General features: G+C 39.9%; 1 non-coding gene across 1 annotated transcript; it reads right to left on the bottom strand.

Annotated features, from left to right (window-relative positions):
• Nucleotides 1-5,831: 5,831 nt before the first annotated feature.
• trnae-cuc lies at nt 5,832-5,903 on the bottom strand. The gene has a single exon. It is a non-coding gene; the product is annotated as a tRNA-Glu (tRNA).
• Nucleotides 5,904-14,738: the final 8,835 nt, after the last annotated feature.

Below are 14,738 nucleotides of genomic sequence, written 5' to 3'. Positions count from 1 at the left end.
GGGACTTGTTTTTGAAACCTGTTAACACTGCAAGCCAAAGCCCTAATGGGTAGGGTGGTCCCAGACGGAACTATAATAATAATAATTTGGTCACTCAATCCACGACTGTTTGTGGGACGCTGCTGTGCCCAATTGGCTGCTGCGTTTCACCCATAAAATATACAGTCAATTCACTTAACAGTATATTCTGTGAAGCGCTTTGAGACGTCTCGAAGACGTGATAACGCGTTTTATCAAATGCAAGGATTATTACTATTATTAATCTTATATTAATAAAACGACGATGTGTGTCTGCGCTTCAAGAAGGATCTTGATAACCGATTGACGTAGAGACATGATTTATACCTCATCGGAAAGGTCGAGTACTGGGAGTGACATGGGCATATTTGTTTTCGGGTATCGCCTATTGCTCATGAGTTGTTTTCCGTTTTTCGCTGCAGTTACACCTGGTGGCTGCCAAGTCAAAGTGGCGCTATGCATTGTGCGTCACAGAGCACCTATGTATGTACGTACTCGCTGCAATTACACCTGGTGGCTGTGCTGGCTGACCGTGGCGCTGTGGTATCCTGTCTCATAGAGCATGCACGTAGCCAAACGGCGGGAACAAAATAAAGCACGCAGACGAAGCAAAGCCGTGGCAACAACAAAATTACATTTTTGAAGCGCCGAGTCCTCCCATTGAGCCCTCGCACAGGAGTCCTCCCAGATGAGTATAGATAAAGATTTAATGTCTGTCTGTGTGTCTGCTTGTGTGTCAATCTACATTCCATATTGGATCCTTTGGTTGCAAGTGTAGCCACAATGGGTACAACTAGTATTAGATAAAGCAGTAAAATAATGACATTTTCAGCTGGGACCACCAATTATTATTCATGATAATCACTGTAAAGTGCTTTGAGATGGTGCAGCATCATAAAGCACTAAAATTACACGTTCTATATTAATATATTTATCATTGTATTATAAAAATGCTTCCCACTATCCCCTGAAAAGCAGCAGATAATTCAGCCAATGATATTTGTTTCATTTTATTAAGACAAAATGTACTTTAATAGCGATAGGATAAAAATCTGCGTTTGTTGGGATCAAACAAAGTACAAACGTATGTGCAAAAAATTAAACATAATATCATAAAAATGTTTTTAGTAATTGGGAAATGTTCAATATGTTTTTGCCTCTAACTTCTAAATTCTGCCCTACTTTACTTCTGCGTCTTTTCTGTACTGCTGCTATAATAAATATAATCCTTGCATTTGATGATAGTGCCTTTTCACAGAATATATTGTGAAGTAGATTGACTGGATACTGTGTATTATCCATTAATAGCAGTAGGATGATCATTGAAAAATATTAGCTCCATAGCCGATTTTTAAACAATCAAGACAAAAAATTAAAATTCAATATGGTCATGTCAATATGGTCATGTGTGGAGTCCTGTAGCTCAGAGGTTAGAGCACTCGCCTTGCAAGTGAGAGACCTTGGTTCGATTCCAAGCAGGGCAAAATGTTGGGAAAGTTTTCTTACTCCACATGCCTCTGTTTACCTAGCAGTAAGTAGGAACCCGGTTGTTAGTCGATTGGCGGATCGCTTTTCCAGAGATAATAATCCTTCAAAAAAATTATTATTTGGTCACTCAATCCACGGCTGCTTGTGGGACACTGCTGTGAGCAATTGGCTGCCACATTTCGCCCACAAATATACAGTCAATTCACTTTACAGTGTGTTCTGTGAAGCGATTTGGGACGTCCTCCCGACGTGAAAAGCGCTATATCAAATGCAAGGATTATTATTATTATTATTATTCTGTGAAGCGTTTTGAGACATCTAGAAGACGTGAAAAGTGCTATATCAAATGCAAGGATTATTATTATTATTATTATTATCAAGAATGACACCAGTTAATTTTTTTGAATTGATTTGTTTACAGCATCAAATTGAACTACATTGGCGTAACATACTTTTTTTTCCATGATGGAAATTGTTATAAAAAAATGGCTGTCGTGATGTTCCTCAACCTCTACTGTTCTGTAATATTGTAACTAAATAATTCCAGGAGGTTCATGAGGCAAAAATCATACTCTACTAATAAATGCTGAGGTGATGAGCTCCACTTGACATAAGTTTATTGGACCTTGACTGTATGCATAATTGTGATGGAGTCAAGATTAATTGGCAACTGTGGATTAAAGTACAGATCTTTCTCTGCCTCGCTCCCTCCCTTCCCTCCCCCTGACCATTGCCCCCCTGCTCGGAATCCAACCCAACTTGGGACGTCCTCCCGACGTGAAAGGCGCTCTATAAATGCAATCTTGTTGTTGTTGTAATTTCACACAACACTTTGTTTGTATGCCAAGATAAGAATTTTCCCTCAATAACCTCAATTCCCTCAATGCATTTGATATAGCGCCTTATCTTGTCTTCGAGACATCTAAAAGCACTTCACAGAAATACTATAAAGTGAAATGACTGTGTATTTTGTGGATGAAACACCGCGCCAATTGCGCACAGCAGTGTCCCACAAACAGTCATGGATTGTGTGACTACATTATTATTATTATTTGGTAGGGATTGGCCACTTAAACCCAGGCACTAATTTGATACGATTCCAAGTAATTAAAAAGATGAAAATGCAAATAAAACATTATTCCAAAGGCACTTGCTGTAATATTGAGCTTGCTGCAGAAGAGACAAGAGAGCGACAGGAGAGAGAGAGAGAGAGATGGGAAGAGACAAAGGTGGGGAGAGAGAGAGAGACGGAGAGAGTGACAGGGAGTCAGAGTGTCATAGAGAGAGATCGGGAAGAGAATGGCCACATGTTATATAGACCATTTGAGAAATTTACAATGCCTTTAACCTAATAGATTGGAAATTAGTACGTGGACAAATTGTCCACTAGAGGGCAGATGTGTAACAATACTGGTGTGTAACAAAATGGATAACAGATCGGATGAAAAAAGGCAACCCATTGGTCTTTTTGGTCTCATCCTTCCAAAATATTCACCCTACAGTTCTCCGATCACATTATCAAGCTGTTTTTTTTTTAAGATGGGCTCAACCACCCTTCCTCGTAACCAGTTCCAGTTGTTAATTACCTACTGGATAAAGAAATGATTATTGGTGTCCATCCTGAAATTGCGCTTTGCAATCCCAAACTTATGTCATCTTCTTCTGTTGTCTTGGTGCTTCTGAAAGTATTTCTCAATCCCATTTCAAATCTTGTAAACCTGAATATAAGGTGCTCTCCGAGATGTTTCCTTTCAAGTTTGAAAAAACACTAGCTTGTCTATCTTTGCTCATAGCTCATTCCTCTAACACTGGTGATCATCCTTGTTGTTCTCCTTTGGCTCCTTTGCACTTCTTCAATAGCCTGAGCAATCCCCTTATGTTGTTGCAAACTAGAACTGTATGCAATACAGTTTTGCATTATTTTGCATCAAAACCCCTATTTTTTGAGACCTTATTATCTGGACATAGTAAAAAATGTATTGCACCATTAATGGACCAGCCATTCTGCCCCATTCTCTGGAACTCCATCTTGGAGTTACTCTGCCTTGCTCGTCCCCTCCCCTCCTTAAGACCTTTCTTTTTGACCCAGCTTTTGGTCGCTATCTCTCCCCCACATTTTTAGCTCCCTCTCACTTGCAGATTGGGCTATCAATGCTTTGAGAGGTGCCTCCTTTCATGAAAGTCGCTATATAAATGTGAATTCTTGTTCTTTCAGGCAAGGGTAGAGCAAGAGTGTATAAATGGTCCTTACTGTTTAATTATATATATAATTATATATATGTACAACCCAAAAATAGTTTAAACTGAACTGTAGAATGTTTGAATTAAACACCCGTTTAGTCCTTAGCACCAATGTTCACCAGAAGCTCTGTTGAACAAAGCAATGTTCTTTTCAATCAGACAATTTTAAGCAGGTGTAGAACACCAGATTGCCCTTTTTGATGGTCCGACCTGGAACGTATGGATTCATTGCAGATTATTAAGAAATTCAAACAAATGACAAACCAAGTTGTAGAAACGCCTAATAATAATCCCTCCAAAACCAAAAACAATAATAAATTAGTCATTTTCAATCCACGACTGTTTGTGGGACATTGCTGTACGCAATTGGCTGCCGCGTTCGCTCGCAAATATACAATCAATTCACTTTACAGTGTGTTCTGTGAAGCGCTTTGGAACATCCTCCTGACGTGAAAAGCGCTATATCAAATGCAAGGATTATTATTATTATTATTATTATTAAAGCTCAGCTCTCTTCCACTGTTACCAGTAGGTGTCATACTAAGTCTTCTGATCTTTCACTTTCCTTTTAACACATGACCCCTGGGCAAATTCTAAACAACAGAAAGTTGGTAATATCAACAATTTTTGTTTTACCATACAGAGCTCAGCCAAGAACTATGACATACCCAAAGGATGAAAAGCATTATTTTGTTTATTTATGACACACAAGCATTACACTATGCACTAAAAAACCTTTGTGATGAAGGTATAAATTAAGAATGGAAATAAAGTACTTGTGGTGACAATATATTAAAACATGATATATGAAACATAATATATGTTAAATATATATATATTAAAATATATTGGTAACACTGAGAAGAAATAGATGCGATATTGGAGGAGAATTATGTACAGTGATCAAAAATTAAAGAAACAAAGGGCAGGGTGAGGAGGTGGGAGGGGATATAGCAGGTGACACTTGTGGGGCACAGGAGGGCACTTGGGGGCCAAGTGGTGACTGTTGGCAGACTGTTAGTGGGCGGTTGGTGGCACTTAGGGAGCTATTGGTGGGGATGGTTTGGGGTAGACAGTAACTGGTGACATTTTGGTAGCGGCTGAGGGACAGTAAGATTTGTAATGTTTACCAAACATAATTAATCCTAATCTAAGCATTTTCTGATGCAAGTTATAGGGTAATTGTTAAATCCCCTGAGTACACCAACGTAATAACTTGGCAAATATAATTAGAATTATCATGTGTTTTACACTTGCTGAGATGGCCAAAACTCATTAAAAGTTTTTGACTTAATGTTTGACAATGTGTTCAGATCAAACCATAGAAATGAATCTTCTGAATGATTAAATAAAACCACCTATCAGCCAGCAGAGGTTTTCAGCAAGATAGCTTTGAATTGATGGAAAAAGAAAGAAAACGGTATGTTTTATTAAAAAGTTAATAGAGCACTTATAAGTTAAAATAAACAATACAATACATCATATGGGTATGGAAAATTAAAAAAAAGCTGTTTATGTTAATTATCCCTGTGCACCAATTTAATGTTCAGGATTATATTTGGTCAGCTAGGTGATTGACACATATGGAAACCCATCGCCATACGTAGTATTCAACTGGACCGAGTTTAACTTTTGCCAGTTATTTACTGAAATATAACTTCTGTTCTTATAATCTCTGGTTGAAATTGTTGTGCAAGTGATAACAGCCAGATTTCATGAATTTGTCTGCTTTTTTAGTTTGAAGAAATGAATCTAATCATCCTTGCATGATAGTCAAATGGGGAATAAGCCATAGATATTGTGACCTTTTTGATAAATAAATACCACTGTCAGTGTAAAAATGAAATTATCAACAATAATAATAATAATCCTTGCATTTCACGTCTTCTAGACGTCTCAAAGTGCTTCACAGAATATGCTGTACAGTGAATTGACTGTATATTTTTGTGGGCAAAATGCAGCAACCAGATTGTGCGCAGCGGTGTCCCACAAACAGTCGTGGATTGAAGTGACCAATTTATTATTGTTTTTTTTCTTGAGGGATTATTATTAGGCGTGTGGAGTAAGGAAACTTGGCCAAGGTTTCGCCCTGCTGGGAATTGAACCCAGGTCTCTCGCTTGAGAGGCGAGTGCTCTAACCATTGAGCTACAGGACTCCATGACTGCTAGTTAGTGTATGCTTTGAATATAAAATACGTACCCATGTGTGTCTCAAAATGCCAAACGGAAAACCATTTATACCATACACCAATCAACAGTTCAAGAGCACTGCAGACAGATCATAAGGCAGTCATTTTAGTTCCACGCTTGTTATATATTTGTGCTGTGAAAATATCAATCAGAAGGATTTCCGATGAGCTGAGTTCTGCTATTGAGTCACCACTGAGTTCTGGTTTGTACAAAAGTCAATTGGTGTGAATACAGAAGGTTTACAAAACTCATTACTATAGACTTTGGAGAGAGCTGACAAATCATGGACAAAACAGTACTTTGTAGTTGATCATAATTCAGTTATGAAACAAATGTAATAGGGCATTATAGTTAAATGTAGATGTTAGCTGTACTAGTTTTCAACAGTGAACCTCCAGCAGGTTGTGCTGAATTAGTGTGAGAATCAGAATGTTAACGACAGGGTGGCATTTTCTCTGGTAGTGTCTCAAAGACCAGAACAATATTTTATTATTTTTTGTGAATAAGAAATACAAATCTCTTGAAAATCAATGGTTTCATGCACACAATTACATTGGTTATTGGATATTGATACTTATTTAATTGTTGATATTTATTATTTGTATGTTTTCTCGTATAGACAAATTACACACTATATTGTTGACCCAGTAAATAATTGCCCAGATTTAAGTTATACAGATTGGAAGGTTGCAGGTTCTGTGCTGTTAGCTAATTTCAGATGGGACTGCAGCAGTGTGTGTGTATATGCGTGTGTAAGGACCTTGGGTGAAGCCAATAAAATACATTCACTACAACAACAATAACAATTATATATAAATATATAATGCCCTTCACTCGGGGTCATGTCCCAGAGCGCTTGACAAATGATAATATTCTTAATGGAGGAGCAGAGAGACCTAGGAATGCATTGATTGTTACAGTGTGAGTACAAATAGACAAGACCATGAATAAAGCAAATTAAATTGTAAGTATTATAGACTTCATAAAATCCATTTAATTCAAAACTCTGCTGTTCGTATTCTCACCCGCACCAAACTCAGTACCTCCATCACCCCAATCCTTCCGAGGTGCTACTGGCTATTACAGAACCAGTCTGTTACCAACATTGAAGTGCCCCGAGATGCTACCCTGTGTGAAGTTGTTGATGAATGTTTATCTTAAATTTCATTATTTGCTGTTTTGCACCCACAGGCTCTGTGATATAATTTTTTTTCTGTTTCCCTCACCGCCTGTTGTCAAATAAATATCTGGCTTCCATGAGGACTGCAGGGTTTAATCCTATTGTGTGGCTCTGTAATAGACACCAGATGTGTAACCTAGTTTGTTTTTAAAGGAGTGATAGGAATGGTAAAACTGGTTGCTTGAGTGATACTGTATGTACGAGCTATCTTTCAAAACTGATTACTATTTGTTCATTCCCATGTGACATTGTGGCATCTCCTGCAATAAAATGCTTGGATAAACTATGTAAATTTCATACTGTTGCCTATAAATAGGGGTTTGTTCCATAGACACAGAGCAGTCAGGCTTGCAGATATTTATTATTTATTAATGTAATTTATTATTATTTTTTTCTTGAGGTTGTTTGGCAGCAAACCAATACACACATGTATCCAAGCGCCGGAGAGTGAGAGCAGAGGGCAGAAACTCGCACAGCCCCCTCTCCGCATCTCATCCCATACACCCGCTCCTCTTCCCCTTCGCCATGTGTAACGCTCGAGCATTTTGGTATACAAAAATGTTTGTAGCGAACACCCAGATATAACGCTCTTTTTTTCCAAGTCTCCAGGGCGTTCATTATACCAAAGTCAGCCTGCATTTCCTTTATAAATGCTGTTATGGATTTAGTTTCAATGGCATTTGTGATAAGGTATTCCACAATCTAACAACACGGTGTAAAACAAATCATACATTCTGCCGCCTTTTTTCTTCTGAAAATAATTCTAAAGGGCTAACCATTGCTGCAATGTACAGCACTAACTTCTGGGTTTAAAGCTTTAACGAAAGCTCATAGATAGGTATCAAAGACAGGTAGGTTTCATAGGTATCAAATTTCAACAGAAATGCTACCAAATAAGTCATCCCACAATTGACTAGGAAAATGATAAATCCCAGGAATTCCAATACAAATGAAATGTAATCACTACCAATGAAGGCTGTTTCACTAGTTTCTATCTGTATTTGTTCCCCTTTTGAAAGGCTGTTTATAGGAAACACTACCGTAGGCATCATCAAGTCACCGAGGCCTAATGTCTTGCATTCTAAAATGTTGAGTGAAATTAGGGAGGAAATAGTAGATGCTCTGACGACAACTTTTTGAGATCCTTAGATATAAAAGTTGTGCCAGGATTTTGGAGGGTAGCTATTATAACACCTGTTTGAAAAGGGAGAATGGATCAGTCATGTAATTATAGACCAGTCAGTCTAACATCTATAGTGGGTAAACTTTTAGCAGCTATAATAATGGACGATATTCATAAACACTTGAGAAGACATAGATTGATTAAAGGTGGTCATTATGGATTTGTTAAAGGTAAGTCTTGGTTTACAAATTCAATAATTTTGTTGATGAAATAACTAAATATGGGTTACACTTTGGACTGTGGAGCTGTTTATAGTTGGGGGGAGAGGACTTGTGTAGTTTAAAGAAGTATGTTCTTGTAACCATCTTTGCAAAGCATATTTCCAAAACTCTTGTGGAATAAGAAGGAAGTAAAAATATTTGATCGCAACCAAATCAGTCTGTTAATGATTACAGTTCCTATTTTTGAAGAGAAACAAGATGCAACCAATAACCACATTTATTACATATTGGTCAAACTGACAATTGCAACTTCAATGAACTGGGTTAGGATCTGAATCGGTTAGAAACTGTAGTACATTCAATCTACCAAAAAAAACTTCCAGTGTATCACCATTTTTATTTCAGCAACAAATTTCTTCCACAACCAAATGTGATCAGAAGGATGGTAGAGAGAGGGAGTTCCTAACCATAACCCTAACCTTAACCCCTAACCCTCATACATGCCTTAAATACAACCAGGCTCAACTAATCCAACGCCCTGCTCATTGGCCTTCCCAACTCTTCCCTCCACAAGCGGCAGATCATCGAGAGTTCTGCAGCTCGTGTCCTCCATCGCACCAGACTCCGTGACCCCATCACACCCACCCTCGTCCAGCTTCACTGGCTCCGCATCCCTCAGAGGAACAAGTTCAAAATTTTCATCCTCATCTTCAAGACCCTCCATGGCCTTGCCCCCTCCTACCTCTCCGACCTGCTAACCCTTTATCAATCTGTCCGATCCCTCCACTTAGCAGGCTCCAGTCTGCTCCATGTCCCCCACCCGACCTGCCCCACCATCGGCAATCAGGCCTTCAGCCTCTCTGCCCCCACCATCTGGAACTCCATCGCATGTTCCCTTTGCCTCACTCCCTCCCTTGTCTCCTTCAAGGCATGCCTCAAGACCCTCCTCTTCATCCGTACCTTCGGCCACCCTCCTATCCTTTCTGTCCCTTGACCCTCCCTGATCCCAACTCTCCCCACTCCCCACTCACGTTCTCATCCCTGGCAGTCAATTACTCACAGCAGTGTCCCACAAACAGTTGTGGATTGAATTTTTGAAAATTATATATTTATTTTTGAGGGCTTATTACCCCTGGAAAAGCGATCCGCAAATTGACTAACAATTTTGTGTTGTATTGTATTGTGATAAGGCACTATATCAAATGCAAGTATTGTTATTTTTCTGTTCCTAAATAATCTTACTTGATGTAATGTGTAAAGAAACCGATAGATACTGGAAACTGAACTGTGATTAATTTATCACTTGTGTGTTTAAAAGAGAGATAGCTGGATACCTGGGTAATAATAATAATAATAATAATCCTTGCATTTGATATAGCGCTTTTCACGTCGGGAGGACGTCCCAAAGCGCTTCACAGAACACACTGTAAAGTGAATTGACTGTCTATTTGTGGGCGAACGCGGCAGCCAATTGCGCACAGCAATGTCCCACAAACAGTCGTAGATTGAAAATGACCAATTTATTATTGTTTTGGGTTTTGGAGGGATTATTATTAGGCTCTGTGTGGAGTAAGGAAACTTGCCCGAGGTTTCACCCTCTGCCTGGGATTGAACTCAGGTCTCTCACTTGCAAAGCGAGTGCTCTAACCACTGAGCTACAGGACTCCACTTAGAAAAATATGGTTTAATAAAGGACAGTCAACACGGATTTGTCAAAGGCAGATCGCGTCTGACAAACCTAACAGAATTTTTGGATGAAGTGACTGAGAGGGCGGGTGAAGGTAGTGCGGTAGACGTAGTTTATCTGGATTTTCAAAAGGCATTCGACAAAGTGCCACATAAGAGACTTTTAAACAAAATAGAAGCCCACGGTATTAGAGGGACTGTGGCAACATGGATCCAGAGCTGGGGCTGGGAGAGAAAGCAGAGAGTGCTCGTAAACGATTGCTTTTCCGACTGGAGGGAGGTGTGGAGTGGTGTCCCTCAGGGGCCGGTATTGGGACCACTGCTCTTTCTGATCTATAGTAAAGATCTGGATAGAAGGAGCACAATTTCCAAATTTGCAGCCGATACTAAGCTGATGGTACAATCTTAAAGGGGGCAAATGAACAGAGAGACCTTGTAGTCCGCATAAACAAATCTCTGAAGGTGGCAGGACAGGCAGATAAAGCTGTTAAAAAAGCATTCGGGATATTAGGTTTTATAAATAGGGGCATAGAATACAAAAGTCAGGAGGTTATGTTGAATATTTATAAAATGCTGGTTAGGCCTCAGTTGGAGTACTTGCGTTCAGTTCTGGGCACTGCGCTTTAGGAAAGATGTTCGGGCATTGGAGAGAGTGCAAAGGAGGTTTACCAGGAATGAAGGACCTTAGATATGAGGAGAGGTTAGCGAAACTAGGATTATTCTCCCTAAAGCAGAGAAGATTAAGAGGTAGTAGAGGTATTATGGGTTTGACGACAAGGATTACATTTGGATCAAAAGTTATTTTTAATTTAAATTTTTTGGTAACCTGACACATGCAGGAACTCATGACCATAAGAGTATCCAAACCAAACTGAGAGTTCCATGCATCCCACTTACATATGGAACGTCCCATACATTTGAATAGAATGCGCACTCTCTCCCTGGAGGGTCTTATCCTGCTTACCTAATTCTGGAGAGTACTCGGCACAGGCTAAACATGATTAAACTCCAGCAATAATCCAACGCACACTTTGGGGTACCCAAGCTTTGGCTCATGCCAATCTGCACCTAATACTTTCTGGAATTAAGTAAGGGTGTGTCTCTCTAGTGTTGGGGTTCTCAAACTTTGTCATAGTGAACCTTCATAAACTAAGAAAAAAACAATTGTGCACCTCTATAGTTTAAAAAAATGAAAATCCTATATTTTGCAAGAATACAAGAAATATAGTAGAAGGATGACTTTGATGAATATACCTGTAGTTATAATAAGAATATGAGTGTCAAAAGTCAAAACTACTTTTCTTTCAAAAAGCACCTTTTGTGTTATCTCGTGGTTCTGCCCTCTCGCTCCCTCCCTGCACTCCGATTGGTGGTCTAATTCGGAATAAGGTCTGCCATTGGTCTGTAGCCCTGTCAATCAGTGGGGATGTGCCCCACCACCACCACTATTGTGGGAATTTTTGTGGTGGGAAGCATTGTAGGGGGTTTGGTTGCAGCAGGAACTGTTGTCATGGGGTTTGGTTGTCAGAGGCTTTGCTGGGACATGGTCCTGCAAAGCCTTGGATTGTTCGGAGGTATGCAACTGGCATCCACCCTCGCCTTCAAAGGGAGGAATGCCCCATAATTTGAGAACCTCTGCTCAAGGGAGAGAGTTTGCATTTGATTCCAGACATCCAGGAAATTTCCATGATTATGTAACATGTATCTGTTGATTTCTCAGTCTTGTTTGGATATTCTTAAGCATGGTGCTGGACTTCCACATGTGTCAGACACCCAGCTATGGATGTCAGCATTTAAAAGCAATAGGTTTTACAGTCATAAAGTGTACAGGAGAGCTGTAAGCACAAATATAATTTTAATCTTTTTGCAAGTGATATAAATTTCACAATGAAACAATGTCATTGCAAATGATAACTTCATATTATGAATGGGATTATCCTATCAATCTCTGATGTAGGGAAAGATAATGCTGAATGCCAAAGCAATCATTTGAAAGAAACATCATTGGCATTTTGGTGAGGGAAATTGCCTTAAGGGCTCAGTCTAGTTTTCATCAGACGCGATTGTTGATCTGAAGGTGGACATTATCCAGGCCTTTAAAATGCCAGGAGGCATAGATGATGTAAATGTAGGCAGACTGTTTGACTTAAACTGTAACTCAAAAACTAAAAGTCACAAGGTCAAAAGTGAGATGCAATGAGATTAGAAGAAGTTATTGTTTCCACATAGTAGTGGTGACACATAAGGTAGAACAGGGTGTCATTAATAACAGTTAATGGTGTAACATAATTCCTTTTTAATAAAAAAAATACCAGATGTGTACTGTATAAAATGAAAAATGAAAGGTCAACAATATAGGATTGCCAGCAAATCTCAAAGGGAGTTTAGGAGGAAGATTAGACAGAGGATGTAGAGAATGTGAACTTTACTGCCAGAGCTGGAACAAAAAGAATCAACATATTTAAGAGGAAACTTGATGCATAAATGAGGAAAAAGAGAACAGAGGGATATAGGAGAGGGGACTAGGATGGGTGGACACCCATGTGGAGTGTAAACAGTGGCAGAAAATGGTTGGGCCGAATTCCAGTTTCTGTGCCATTTCATTTTATGTAATTATATGTAATTTACTTGCTTTGAGATACCCTGTTATAAGGAGGTAGTTGTGGTCTATAAATTCACAAACCTGCCTTATAATGGGGAGGGTGATCAAGAGTACCCAACAGTCAGTGACTTGCACATGCATGCAAAAAAACATTCAGTTTTCCATGCTAAAGAATGGTAACTTCCAAGTCACCAGGATACACTAACAAGAGGAAGAGGAAGTACTGAAAAGGTTGGCTGCGCTGAAGGTAGATAAGTCGCCCGGTCCGGATGGGGTGCAAATAAGGTTGCTATGGGAGGCAAGGGTACACAGGACACAGGGACACAGGAGTTGTGCCAAAGGACTGGAGAGTGGCCAATGTGACTCCCTTGTACAAAAAGGGACAGAAGGATAAACCTGGGAACAACAGGCCAGTCAGCCTAACATCAGTAGTGGGGAAACTCCTGGAGACTATAATCCGGGACAGAATAAATCTTCACTTAGAAAAATATGGGTTAATTAGGGACAGCCAATATGGATTTGGTAAAGGCAAATCTTGTCTAACAAATCCAATAGAATTTTTCGATGAGGTAACAGAGAGGGTGTAATACAGTTGATGTAGTTTATACGGACTTTGAAAAGGCATTTGACAAAGTGCCACATGAAAGACTTGTAAGAAAGCTAGAAGCTCATGGTATAAAAGGGAGAGTGGCAGCATGGATCCAGAAACTGGCTGGGAGAATGAAAGCAGAGAGTTGTGATGAACGGCTGCTTTTCTGACTGGAGGGAAGTGTACAGTGGCATCCCCCAGGGATCGGTATTAGTACCCCTGCTCTTCTTAATATACATAAATGATCTGGACTTGGGTATAGCGAGTACCATTTCCAAGTTTGTGGACGACACAAAGTTAGGTAGGGTGGTAAACAGTGAGAAGGATAGGAGCTAACTGCAGGAAGACATAGACAGAATGGTAAAATGGGCAGACACATGGCAGATGAGTTTCAATGTGGAGAAATGCGAGATAATGCATTTTGGTAGAAAGAATGAGGGGAGGCAATACAGGCTGGTAATACAATCTTAAGGGGGGTAAAAGAACAGAGAGACCTGGGGGTGCAGATAAATGAATCCTTGAAGGTGGCAGGACAGGTAGATAAAGCTGTAAAAAGGGCATATGGGATACTAGGCTTTATAAATAGGGGCATAGAGTCCAAGAGTCCAAGAGTCAGGAGGTTATGATTAACCTATATAAAACACTGGTTAGGCCTCAGTTAGAATACTGCACCCAGTTCTGGGCACCACACTATAGGAAGGACGTTAAGGCATTGGAAAGGGTGCAGCGGAGATTTACAAGAATGGGACCAGGAATGAGGGACCTTGATTATGAGGAAAGGCTAGAGAGGCTGGGATTATTCTCATTGGAGCAGAGAAGGTTACGAGGAAACCTAATAGAGATTTTCAAAATCATGAGGGGATTTGATAGGTTAGAAAGGGAGAAACTGTTTCCACTGGTGGGTGTGTCGGTGTCTCGAGGTCACAGATTCAAAATAGTCTCTAAAAGAAGCAGAGGGGAGGTGAGAAGAAATTTTTTCACGCAGCGAGTTGTTCGAATCTGGAACACATTGCCTGAAAGGGTGGTGGAGGCCGATTCGATAACTACTTTTAAAACACGGTGGACGGGTATTTGAGGAGGACAGGTTTGTAGGGTTATGGGGAAAGGGCTGGGGAGTGGGACTGACATTAATTGCTCTATCAAAAAGCTGGTACAAACTCGATGGGCCGAATGGCCTCCTTTTGTGCTGTACGATTCTATGATTCTATGATTCTATAATTTCCTGCACACTGCTCATGCGTGCGATGCCATTGGGACATTGGTGACTGAGTGATTTAGAGTTGGCTTTTTTAGTGCAAGAAGCTGGATGGAGCTTGGAAAGCCAGCTGGTCCACCCCCTTGCTCAAAATATTATCCTTCATTGGAACTCACCACCATTGAAATTAGACCTGTTTACAGAA

The sequence above is a fragment of the Callorhinchus milii genome, unplaced genomic scaffold, assembly GCF_018977255.1.
Source record: "Callorhinchus milii isolate IMCB2004 unplaced genomic scaffold, IMCB_Cmil_1.0 Scaffold1, whole genome shotgun sequence".
Taxonomy (NCBI): Eukaryota; Metazoa; Chordata; class Chondrichthyes; order Chimaeriformes; family Callorhinchidae; genus Callorhinchus; species Callorhinchus milii.
The sequence above is the reverse complement of the archived record's forward strand: the minus strand, read 5'-3'. Positions and strand labels throughout refer to the sequence as shown.